General features: G+C 43.2%; 1 protein-coding gene across 6 annotated transcripts in view; it reads right to left on the bottom strand.

Annotated features, from left to right (window-relative positions):
- The window catches only part of LOC122799976 (proton-coupled amino acid transporter 1-like), a 1,348,908-nt gene that overhangs the window by 672,767 nt on the left and 661,949 nt on the right, over positions 1 to 14,192 (bottom strand). The gene's annotated exons all lie outside the window — the stretch shown is intronic.

Raw genomic sequence — 14,192 nt, 5'->3', positions numbered from 1 at the left:
AAACATGTGAAACTGAAAGAGCAACTTAACTGGAGATTTTGACAGATTGCTGAAGTACAACTCATGCCATCAAACTTTATTACACCTGAATTATTTAGGGACTTGTGAAATTAAGAAAAGGGAGGAAAAACCCAGCCAACATTACAAAAAAGATATGATATGCACCTGATAGAAAATCATTAGCAAGGTTCTCTTTTTAATTTAAAACTGGTGTTTAGTCTTTACAATGGCTAAAGAAAACAGGGCACAATACAAGGCTTACAGATTTGGTGAGTTGGTATTTAAAGAACCCAACGGTTCCTTGAATTTATAAACTCTAACGCAATGGAACAACTGGTCACCACTCCCACAAGAGGGAACAACATATTGGACCTGGTCATCACCAACATGGGGACTCTATGTTCCACACCAGAGGTAAAACCCTCATTGGTAAGATCAGACCATAAACAAATTTCCCTGGACATCCATATCCCATCCCCACCCCCAGCCAAGGAAATCACTGTAAAGAATTTCTCAAAAGCCAACTTTGCACTTTTCAAGACTGAGGTGGAATCCTTCAAAGCCCCTGGGCCAGAGGATAATACAGCCCAATCCACAGAATCCTTTACAAATTCATTCTATGAGCACCTGCAGGAATGCATGGATCGTGCTATCCCAAATAAAACCAAGACTCACTCCTCCAAAAACAGGAGACCGGTCTGGTGGACCCCGGCCATAAATAAGCTATACAACAGAAGGAGGAAGCTACTACATGACAGAGCAAAATCCCAAAAAGGGAAGGCATCTCTGATCAGTATTAGCAAGAAACTTCGATCCCTCATAAAACCATCAAAGGCCAGTTTTGAAAGAAAAATTGCCCTAGACACTAAAGATAATCACAAGGCCTTCTTTAGTTATGTCAGGAACATGGGCGGAAACTGCCAGATATGCTCTGAATTATTGCATAACGGTACAAAATATACTGAACCTACAGACATAGCCAACATCCTGGCAGACAGATTCAGCACAAACTTCTCCCCCCCCTTCCCCCCCAAAGGAGCAAATGCCTATCCCAACTGAATGTAACCTCCCTGACATCACAGATGCACAGGTGAGAGCTGCCCTCTCCAAAGCAAAAAACACAGCATCTATGGGACCGGACGGTGTCCCAGGCTGTGTCTTACATGAGCTCCAAGAAGAACTGAACCCTCACATTAAGTCACTGTTCAAACTTAGCCTTACTACAGGATATGTACCCAAAGAATGGCGTACAGCTACAGTGGTCCCACTCCACAAAAATGGTGCCACAATGGACCCCGGAAACTATCGCCCCATAAGCCTGACTAGTCTGGTCTGTAAAGCTATGGAGCGTATTATCATGGAACTCATAAACAAAGACATTGGGAGCCTCCAGACACTGGACCCTACACAATTTGGCTTTGTTGAGGGTAGATCTTTCCTCTTAAACCTAGTTGATTTCTTTGAAACAGTTACCAAAGCCATAGATGAGGGCAAGGTAATCCGCACAGCCTACCTGGACCTTGCAAAAGCCTTCGACACAATACCCCACTCGGGCATCATAAATAAGCTTACCAGCTTAAATATCAACCCCTATATCACAAGATGGGTTGCAAACTGGCTCAGAGATAGAACCCACATGGTCAGAATCGCAGGTGCCATGTCCGAATCCAAACCAGTTACAAGTGGCATCCCACAGGGCTCAATTCTGGGACCTCTCTTGTTCGGTATATACTTCTCTGAGGTTCAGGCTAACACGTGGGGATTATGGCTGACAAAGTTCGCAGATGACTGCAAACTGGGGGCCATAATTGAATCTCCAGCTGACACAAGCATCCTCCAAAATGGTCTCACAGAGACAGATGCTTGGTGCCAGAGCCACGGCCTCAAGCTAAATGCTAAAAAGTGCATAGTCATCGCCTTTGGGAAAAACAAGGTGCCCACAAATTACCACACAGGTGGTAATCCATTAAGTATGTAAGAAGTAATTAGAGATTTGGGGACCAACGTAGATAGTAATCTCTCCTTTGATAATCATGTTGCCAAAATGGTTAGAAAGACCTTCTATATAGCCCACATTATCATGAAAGGGTTCGCATCTAGATCAAGAGAGGTCATTGTGCCCCTCTACTCGTCACTCATCAGGCCCATAATTGAATACAATGCCCCTTTTGGGATGTACCTTACCCGACACCTGCAGCAACTGGAGAGACCCCAAAAGTACCTCACCAAGAGGATCATGGGCTACAAACAGATGTCCTATGCAGCTCGACTAAAGAAACTCCAGTTCTACTCAGCTGCTTACCGCCTACTCAGAGGCGATCTATGCCTGATGTACAAAGCCATGTCAAACCCAGAATTAATGGACATGCTCCACCTCAAAAAATCCAAGTCCCTTAGAGCTACACGCTCCAGGGACCTAAACCTCAACACAAAAATAAACAGGACATGCTGGAGGGACAGATTTATTTCCCAGAGGTTCCCCTCACTCTGGAATAGAATCCCAATTCATGTTAGACATAGCCCCTCGCTAACCCTCTTCAAGCAAAATCTGGACGCGTGGATGGGAAATCGCAAATTCACCCCTGGGATCTCTTCTGTGTCCCTGCTAGACAGAGGCACAGTAAACTAATCTTAAAAGGGTACTTTCTGTGACCTACTTTACAGAGGCACAGTAGGCTAATCTAATAGGGAGGTAGAAGCCAAATACACTCTGGCTAGGCTTATAAACGCCCTAAGGCAGATAGCCTAGTATCTACCTATGAACCTATGAACAACAAGGATACTGAATGAGTACTTGGCTTCACTCTTCACAGAGGAAAGTGAGGAGAGGTGCCATGCAGGGATGAAGACAGGGCAGAATAGACAGAACATTTAGTATCGGGACACCAGAACATAGAAGGAGGTAGCTTGGAGAGATTTGACTACTCTCAGACAATAACGCACAAAGACTACATGGGCTGCTTCCTCCGAAATCTGGCATGTCAGTACGCCAGCTTCAGAAATCTTTAACAGATCACTGGTTATTGCAGGACTGCTAGAAAATATGCAAGGCAGTAACTGTGTTACAAGATATTTTGGGAAACAACAGGTACAGTCACTTGAATAAGAGTGTCAAATAAAGCCACTTAGAGAAGTAAGACAGCAATAAACATATGTTCATAGGGTTCCACTTTGAATCATCAAAAGCTTGAAACATCGAAATTCTGATCATCGAGACCAGAACATCAATTTTCAAATCATTGAAGATTCAAAGGGAACGTAAAAAAAAGAAAAAAGCCTCTTAAAACTATTTTATGCAGGGGGGCTTCGCCCCCCACACCCCCCCAACTTTAATATACCAACTCCGACATCGCACTACAGTAGGATAAAGGGAAATCTTCATTTTAGAGCTATATGCAGAAGCGCTAAATGGGAGATTTCCCGTACCCTGTCAGCAGTGCAATCACAGAGATGGCACATTCACAGACAGTGTGCAGGGCACCTTGCTGCCCTGCAGAAACACTAGCTTTTTTCCTTTTTTACTTACTTTTTTCTTTCCCTTGACAACACTGATGTTCTAAACACTCAATGGTATAGTCTCAACCATATGAATTTCGATGGTTTTCAAGTGGAACCATTCATAACCAGCAGCCCTTGGTCAAACATGATCTAATTTTATGACTTTGTCAAATCAGTATTCTTAGACAAATGGCCAGATTCAATAAAGCCTACATGGTCTGCTTACACCATGCATGCACCACAGCACAACACGCACATGGTAGCACACTGTTTCAGATTCAGTAAGTGGCTCTACACACTAAACACCACAAAATGCCAAATATAGCATAAGCAGCTGAATCGTATGCTAATCAACCATTCCAAGATGAAGGGGCTACTCAACAAACTATAAAGCAACAGTGTAGACTCAGTGCTGGTTTTCTCTGCAAATTCCAAAAGCCATTGGAATACAGCCACAGAAAGAAGTCTACACAGAAAGAATGTTAGGAGTTGCTTTTACTTTAATTCACGTGTATGTGCAACAGGCTGAAGTCTATGCTGCTGCTGACCAAGGCCAAAAGGAGAAAAGTTTTCAGACCTCATTTAACTTATCACAACCTACATAACATGGACATTGTACAGTGCTAAAGGGGAGACACAGAGACACTACAGGAACTCTGCAAACTCTGTTGTCCTCAACTCAGATGGAGGGTAAACCAAGGGGAACCCATACTAATGGAGACAACAGTATGTGTAGCACTTAGAATTTTAGTTATAGGAACCTTTCAGAGACCAACAGGGGACACACTGGGGGTGTCATAGGCATCAGCATCCAGGATCCTCCATCAATTCTTGAATGCTATGCTACAACATTCCAGTGACCACATATATTTTCCCCTTACTCCTGAGGACAGAGCCACAGATATGCAGGAGTCCTACCCTGTAGTACGCTACACTGAAGTACTGGATGCCATAAATTGCACACATATAGAAATTAAGGAACCACCTAGGGACAGGGAATCTCTACATAAATAGAAAGGGCTTCCACTCAATTAACTGCCAAGAAGTGTGTAATGTCAAGGGAATCCTCTTGAATATGTTTGCTGGCAACCCAGGCAGTTGCCACAACTCACATATCTGGCACACCTCCCAACTGTATCAGATGTTCACTGGGGAGGGGGATATCCCACAGGGTCATTTACTGGGGGATGCAGATTATGCACTGGAACCAGGCTGATGACACCCATCAGAAATGCACACACACCTGCTGATGAACACCATAATGAGGCACACACTCAAACCAGAAATATTGTAGAGCATGTATTTGAGCTCCTGAAGTCGTGGTTCCAGTGCCTAGATACATATGGGGGAAACCTGAAGTTCAATCCATGTACGGGTACTGAAATATTCACTGTATGTGCATTGCTACACAACATTATCCTGAGAAAATAGCTTCAGCGGTATCAACAAGTGGGAGGGACACATATCCCACCACCAATGGCAAGGTCACTACAGCCACACGCAGGTGAGAAGTCAGAGGGTGAACTAGCAGCTGCTGTGGGTGTAAGCAGACATAAGCTTGCTCAATACACCCTCACATTGGCTAAGAGGCAATGCATAGCACACTCACTCACCACCTAAGGGTCCAAAACTTTCTTGCTACATACATACATACATATAGTAACATTGATGCCAGGCAATGCTCACAACCTTTACCTAACTATGCAATGGCTATGTACTGCTAGCATCAGACAACTCAGCCCTGAACTAAAACTGTTGCAGCTGCTGGATTTACAAGGTAATGTTGAACCTGGAGTGTATTGTGTAATAATATGAATGAATGGCATATCCTTGCATGTCGTTACTTGGTAATAGAAATGACTTTAACATGTGACAGCAGAGGCTTACGTGACTTACATGTGTCCATTATCAAGTAGTAGGCCTCAGGCATCAATGATAACATAGTCATACCTCTCAAAAGTATTAATGGTCACCAAATGTCCTCAGTTTAGCACCGTACTTTTGTACTGGAAAATCATTAAAGAGAGAAGTTGGAAAGTAATGAGACACATTTCAGTTTCAGACTTCACAACCCTCAGAAGATCATTAAGAATACTGATGCAAAAAATATTTGTTTCCATCAACTAACTTTCTAAGACCAATACATGACAAAGGTATAACTACTAAAACATCGCAAATGCAGATATGCTAAGCACTAAGTCAGCTATGCACCCGGAGCATCAGACACAAGTGTTATGTATCCCTGAATCCAAAAGATAGTAAACAGGGATACAGCACAGTTATCACTTGCACCGGGTAAGGATGGTGAATGTGTGTAAGAAAGAAAGATAAGCATTCAAACATTTGGATAAAGTAACAAATGGCCAGTGAGACAAAATGAACTTTAAGCTTCAAGCCTGAACCATGCAACTGTTGTGTGTGTGTCTGTATGGGTCCTCTAGGTTAAATTGGTGTGTGAGTGTCTGCATGAAAACAACCAAGCTCTGTGCTAGCTCTACATCTTGATATATTGGACAGGTGTGAGCTGTGCATGACAGAGGTGGCAGTTCATCATTGTCATACTTGACCACAAGAATGGTCTCTGCCAGGAGTTGCACTGGTGCACTGGCACGTCCACAGCCATGGTGAGATGCACTGCTGCTATCCGGACATGACTGATGTCTGCTGGACGAGCTCCCCTCACAAGGATACCCAGGAACACAAACTCATGGCCTGCATGTCTAGGTGTGGACACCTCAACCACTGATGGAGCAATGGAAATAGTGGCACTATGGCAGCATGATTGAGCATGGCCACATCAGCTAACAGCAGATAATTTGGCTGACCTATGCCCACGAGAATGCCCCCCCCAGCAGAAGCTCCATCACAGACATCGTCCATTCCAGTGTGTCATTCATCTGATCCATTGAATCGGAACTACAGTGGATGCAGTCACACGTCAGCCTGAGCCACATATACAACCCTAAGCATTTCTCTGGAGGACCTATGGGAATGTGCCTGTGCCTCCTTGATGGCCCTAAACATATGTTGAGTGGCATGGGAAAATACACCTGGATAAGGTGGAGGATGCACAGCAGGCCTCATCTGAGCACTCCTAACAACCCACCTGCGTGACACCTCACCTACACTTTGGGTATGGTGAGAGTCAACAGGCACTAAAGCCACAGTAACCACAGTTCTCTGATGGAGTGTCTCACCCTCCACCTACGCAATATCTGAGGGCTCACTGGAATGGGTTGGCATAGGCCTACAGGCTGTGTCAATGGAATTACAGGGGCTGGCTGAATGTCAACCTCAGTGTCAGATTCAACCTCTGCAGCCCCCAATTGTGCCTCTGTTTGGCCACCATCATCATCAGAGTCTGTCAATACTCTGACATCAGGTGGTAAGAGTCCTAAACTTCCACTATCAGGATCACCTGTGACAATAAGCACCACACACAGAAAAGAAATTAATAGCTACATTACTATAGTCAAACGTATGCTAACTAACAGTGGTGCCACTACTACAGACAGAACAGCAATACACACAACAGTCCTGACATCCATATCACACATATGGATAACATTTATATATTTCTTTAAAATGCTCATCACCACTGACAAAGAAGATATTTGGCCTGCCATGTGCAGTTGATGTTATACTTCCCACAGACGAGGATCCTGGAAGAAGTTAATCAAAAGGTACGGACAATGTGATCACAATTAACAGTAACACAGGGGGGGTTAAAACTTTGCACCCTGTACATGTCTGTTAACTATACTTTCAATAAGAACTTGGATGAAAAGTCGAACCTAAGCCCATGTTTAATCAATCAGAATGTGTTATTAAATGCAGAAATCTACAATCCCCCCCACAAACCAATTTATTGTTAAACAGCTAACATATTGCTGTAAATGTTTTTCTATACAAGAGTAGTTAACAATTGAGATACATAAGCCTACCTAGAAGTTCCTCCTGGGACATACTTGCTGTCCCTGAAACAGTAGCACAAATATCAAGGACATGCTGTTCTGCACTTTCCTGGGAGCTGTCTGGATCTCTGACCGAGTACAGCAACTATTCATTTGCTGTTTAGTGGTGGCTCTGTAGCATGCCTCTCCCAGACCCATCTGATCACAGGCCACTGCAGCTGCTCTCCTCCATGCAGATGAAATCATGTCAGTGGCCCTATAGCGCACCTGATAATATGTCCTGCTGTGGCCGCCTACTGCATTCACATCAGCAACTATCTGTTGCCAAATATACATTCTACCTGACATATCTCCATGTCCCTCAAGCAGAAAGGCACTATGCTGCCTAAAAGCTTTCACAATGACCTGATTCTCAGGGTCACTGAAGGATGGTTTTCAGGGATTGAGATGCCTGGGTGCCATAGCCTTAAGTGATATAAAACACAGCAGAAGGATAATACACATAAGTATCCCATAACTAAAAATATTCCTGTTTACAGATAAAACAGAAACAGTAGCATTTCACCATTACCTGCAGGAGAAACATAAAACAGTCAAGATATTGAAATATAAACAACAGGAACTGTGTGGTTGTAACATATTATATTCACATGAAAAGCAATGCTGTATGCAAAACAAGGAGAGTAACAACAGCAACATATCCTAGTTTGTACCAAAACAGAAATGCAACTTTGCTCACCCACCTCCAAAACAACAATTACACATTTTGCTAACAAACCATCAGTGAAATGCTAAAAATGTTATCAGACGAATTGTCCCTGAAACATATCTACAGATTTACCACACAACATTCCATTCTAAGCTATTGCTAATCATGTATACCTGTGAAATGCCCTGACAAACATGCCCATGCCATCAGTACACTTTTACGTAATGCATACAAATAAAGCTGGTATTTGCTAATGAATATATATATGTATATTAGCAAATTTTATTAATAACATTTCAGCATGTGCATTATATAGCTGAAAAATGCAAGCATACATTTTCATGACAGTAGTCTTCTGTACATATATATCCCAATGTAATAGCCTCTTCTGTGTTCTCTGCATAAACAAGTCTGCATGTCTTTAAACTCCCTAGCTACATGACTGCCTTATGGTGTTGATTCAGGGCTATGAGCATGATGTGAAGATGCAAATCAGGTGTGAACTCATTAGAAATGATGAATCCCAAATACCTGGCTCCGTGTAGCAAATGTAAACATAGTGCAAGCACTCCCTCAGTGTTTGTTGCCAATAGATTTCAAATGTGAATGATACTGGTAGGGAGAAGGAAAACACAACAGCAATGTACACTGCCTTACCTCCAGTGGATGTGTCACGGTAGACTTACAAAGTGTTGAAGTAATTTTATCAAGGTTGGAAAGGTAAGTAAGCAGCATGCAATTCACAGGTTTTGTTCACTAACATCCAACTCCCTTTTAATTGTTGAAAACTGTATAATATTACCTTTTAATATCCTCACACATTTTGAGGACAATGACACATAATGCCTTACAGATGCCATTTTTTCAGATCATTGGCCAGATAACACAAGAATGAGCAATAAACACAGAGAGATAAGACATACATACAAGTATTTCAAGCATGGGCATAAATGCCTTTCTAGCTTGCCAATATACCAAAACACTTGTTCAAATAGTAAGTGTCCAGGCTGTTCTTAAAAATATCTAAACTAGTGCTTGCTTTAATGTAATTTGGTTGTCTGTTCCATGCATCAGCTACTCTGTCAGAGAACCAATTAGTACACTTCTCATTCCTATAGAATCTTCTACATAGATTATCTGATGATTCTCTAGTACTTTTTGATAACCCCAAACATTCCCAGAGGTAGTTGTCCCTAAATGCCCTATATACCTGAATAAGATCTCCTCTTAGATATCTGTAAGAGATGCTGTACAAATTCAGATATTTTACTCCTTCATAACAACTTAGATTTTCACATCCATGGATGCCCTTGGTATATTTCCGCTGTACTCTTTCCAGTTTACTCATGCTTGTCTTCTTATAGGGTTTCTATATTGTTATTTCATACTCAGGTTTGGGTCTAATGTAACTAACAAACAATGACTTCATTATTTTTAATTTCCTAGACTTTATAAATCTTTTTATACATCCTATAGTTCTATAACTATCATTAACACATTGGTTGATATGATTAGAAAAAACTCATAGCTGAATCTACCCATATACCCAGGTCCTTAAATGAGTTTACACTTTCAATCACTGTGTGCTATATTAAATATTCATCTATTCCCCAAGCCTTTCTGTGTTAGAGGGAAGCCTTCCAGCTCATCAGTGGGAGTGGCAAGCACTAGGTAGCCTATCTACCACAAAAGGAGCGGTTTCTGGCCCAGAAATTGTAGTTTACCAGCCGTTTGGGCAGTTTTTCCATCTCTTTCAACTTTCTGGTTTAAAAACCCACATTTGCACTTTTCCTGCCTTTCCTGTAGCTAGTCAACTCCAGATACAGATTTGCTGTGTCCAGGATTGTATGTATGCTTCTGAGCCCCCAAGCCTTTCTGTATTGGAGGGAAGCCTTCTAGCTTTTCAGTGGGAGTGGTAAGCACTACTTAGCCTATTTACCACAAGAGAAGTGGTTTCTGGCCCAGAAACTGAAGTTTATTGGCTGTTAAGGAAGTTTTTCCATCTCCCTCAATGTTCGGGTTTAAAAGTCTGTGTTTGCACGCATTTCCCTCCTCTCCTATAACTAGTCAAGTCCAAATACAGACTTGCGGTATCCAGGACTGTTTGTAAGCATCTGAGCGGTGCCAAAGTCTGCTCTTCAATTTTTCCTTTAGATCTACTAGTTCTCTTCTGTCCTACACTTTTACTAGCATATTAGTCTAGCACTTTACCAGACTTCTTGTAACAATTATTGTAGCATTCAAATGTGCTACCAGCACCAAACATTCTTACAAGGAAACAGATCCAGTAGTTATTATTAATGCCCACCCCTCCAGGCATGTCTAAAGGTCAGTTCCCTGTGCTTTCTTCTATTAATCTGGTGAACTTAGGCATCCTGAGGCAATTGCCTCATGTACACTGACAACCCTCTCCTCTTACCTCCCAGCACTCAGACTTGCGATAGATGCACTTATATATCCAAATTGGAAGCCACGTACTCTCCAGCCAAGACCGGAATAGCTGGTCAAGAGGAGAAGGCCAACACTTGCACTGCACCACATGGAACACACAAGCCCTCCGGAACACACACCAGCACTGCCTTCACATAAAAACACAAACCACACACCTACTTAAATGGGGGCTCTCAATAAAAATCTACCCAAACAGCAGAGACCTCCAAGGTAGAAACGAAGTCAACCACCACAACACTAATCATGAGACACATAACTCTCCTAAACAGTGTGCCACTCAACCAAAGCCCCTAAGGCAAAACAGCATGCCCAACACACTAGTCACAGGTGACTCGATAGTGAGGCACACTGATGTCCCACTCACTAGGTTGAATAAGGAGAAAGTAACAGGTAGCTGCCTGTCAGGTGCCAGGATCCCCCACATAATGCACACACTCAGGTCCCTCAACAACAGGTACAAATATGACTCAGTCATTGTACATGTGGGTGTGAATGACCTGAGATGTACCTGCCTGAACTATATGAAAAGAGACATGGAGGAACTCTCGGATTATGTAGACCAGGTGGGTATGACTCTAGCTCATTACCCAGAATGATACGACAGTACAATCAGAAAATTACTGATTTTAACAATTAGCTAAGTTTCTGGTGTCATTCTAAGGGAATCTAGTATCTGTCTGCCTGGGGTGACATGATTGACAGACCTCGAAGCTTTGCCAGAGATGGCCTGCATCTGTCACCCCTGGGCTTCCGGATACTGGCCAAGCTCTTGCCAACCCATAGTGCCTTTCTTAGGCGGTGTTCCAAAGACCAAATTACCACCATAACAACTACAAACAAATCCAATCTGAGAGTCATGCTGCTCAATGCTAGAAGTCTAAATCGCAAAATGCACTCACTCAAAGCACTCCTTAAAATGGAGAACATTGACATTTGTGATTTAACAGAGACCTGGTTCAAGGCAGCAGAAATCACACCTACACTACCAGGCTATAACTCTTTCCACACCTTTCGACCCCAGAACTTGGACCAAAGCTTAAAAGGTGGTGGTGTTTCCATATTCATAAAGGATGTGCACACCTTCAGACTGACAGCCCAACATAACACCATCAGAGATACTTCGGGTGCAGCTAACACTGGGTAATACAGTGATTCAGGTCATAGCTTGCTATAGATCCCCACCCATGTCCCAAGACTCTCACTCCACATTCCTAAGCACCCTGGAGAATATTAGGGTCCAACCTAACACTCTTATACTAGGTGACTTCAACTACCCCTCCATTAACTGGGAAAACTACTCGTAGGTTCATAGGTTAGTACTAAGCTAACTGCCCTTGCGAGCCATTGTAAGCCAAGCCAATTATCCCTTGTGAGACTCAAACCCTGCACCTTCTGTTTGTAAGGCAAACACCTTAACCATTAGGCCACCCACCCTCCCTCCCATGTACCAATACACTTGCCCAACGTTTCCTGGAGTTCATTAATTCCAATGCCCTGGACCAGCTCATTCTTACCCCCACTAGAGGTAGAAACATCATTGACCTGGTCATTACTAACATGGGCGACTGTTGCTCTACACCAAAAGTCAGCTCCTCCTTGGTTAGATCCAACCACAAACTAATCACCTTGGAAATACACATCCCTTCCAACCCCCCCCCCCCCAAAGGTAACCACCATGAAAAACTTCAACAAAGCTAACTTTGGGGTCCTAAAAATAGAAGAGGCTAACTTCACTGCATCCATGTAAATGGAGATCAGTTGCATGACCACCGAATCATACACCAATGCACTGTACGAACACGTACACAAATGCATGGATCTCGCCACAGCCATAGAACCAAGATGCTCTCCTCCAAAAAAAAGCAAGCCAATCTGGTGGTCCTCTGCCATAAACAAACTCTACAAAAGAAGGAGGAAACTGATGCAGAATAAGGTTAAATCCCAAGACTGGAAAAACTCCCCTATCAGCCTCAACAAAAAGTTTAGATCCCTCATCAAATCCTCTAAAGCTAGCTATGAGAACAGAATTGCAGCAGACAATAAAGACAACCACAAGGCCCTCTAGAGTTATATAAAGAATTGCCATGGCAATACCCAGATTTGCTCTGAGCTTCTGCACAATGGTACCTCATAGACCAAGCCAACAGATATTGCCAATACCTGGCCGACAGATTCAGTGCCAACTTTAACCCCCCCCCCCCAAAGGAACAATCAATACCAGTAGATTGCCAGGCACCAAGTATTACTGCTGCACAAGTTAAAAGAGCACTGTCCAAGGCTAAGAATACAGCTTCTATGGGACCTGACAATATCTCTGGCTGTGTTCTACATGAGCTACAGAGTGAACTGGCACCTCACCTGTGTGCCCTGTTCAATCACAGCCTCACCTCAGGCTTTGTCCCTACCGAATAGTGTACTGCTACAGTCATCCCTCTCCACAAAGGAGGAGCGGCTACAGACCCTGGGAAGTATCGACCCATCAGCCTAAGTCTGATATGCAAAGCTATGGAACACATCATCATGGACCTAATAGACAAGGATATAGGGAATCTCCAAACTCTGGATCCCACACAGTTTGGTTTTCTGAAGTGTAGATCATGCCTGCTCAACCTTGGTTGACTTCTTTGAGTCATTCACCAGAGCTGTGGATGAAGGCAAGGTGGTTCATACAGCCTACCTTGATCTGGCCAAGGCCTTTGATACCATTCCCCGCTCAGGAATCATAGAAAAATTCACTAAGCTAGGCATCAACCCCTATAACACTAGGTGAGTTACAAACTGGCTCAGAGATAGAACCCACAGTGTGAAAGTAGCTGACTACAAGTCAGACTGCTGACTAGTCATGAGTGGAGTCCCACAGGGTTTGGTCCTGGGTCCTCTGCTGTTGTTTGGTATCTACTTCTCTGAAGTCCAGACCAACATGAAAGGACTCTGGCTGACAATGTTCGCAGACGATTACAAGTTGGGAGCTAACTCTCCACGTGATGTTGACATCCTACAGAATGGCCTCACTGAGACCAACGAATGGTGTCAGAACCATGGCTTTAAGCTCAATGCCAAAAAATGTGTCATCATCCCCTTTGGGAAAAACCCAGCTCCCATGAATTACCACATTGATTATAGTCTATTGAACAAAAAAGGCATTATAAGAGATCTGGGAACACAAGTTTGACAGCAACCTCTCTTTTGATCACCACATTGCCGCTGTGGTCAGAAAGTTCTTCTATGTGGCACATCTCATTACTAATGGTTTTGCATCCAGGAAGAAAGAGGTTATTGTCTCCCTGCACTCTTGCCTCATTTGGCCAATCATCGAGTACAATGCCCCATTTGGCATGTACCTCACTAGACACCTGCAACAACTGGAGAGGCTGCAAAAGTACCTCACAAAGAGGATCCTAGGCCTTAAACACTCGTCCTATATGGACAGACTCAAAAAACTCCAACTATTCTCTTTCTCATATCGCCTACTTAGAGGCGATCTTTGCTTAACTTACAAAGCCATGTCTGACCCAGCTCTGTTAGAAATGCTGCATTTAAAGAAATCCCAATCCCTCTGCACCACATGCTCCAGAGACTTAAACCTCATTACCAAAATCAGCAGAATGTACTGGAGGATC

The sequence above is a fragment of the Protopterus annectens genome, chromosome 4.part0 (assembly GCF_019279795.1).
Source record: "Protopterus annectens isolate FY-2018-M chromosome 4.part0, PAN1.0, whole genome shotgun sequence".
NCBI lineage: Eukaryota > Metazoa > Chordata > Ceratodontiformes > Protopteridae > Protopterus > Protopterus annectens.
This window is presented reverse-complemented; position numbering and strand designations above follow the sequence as displayed.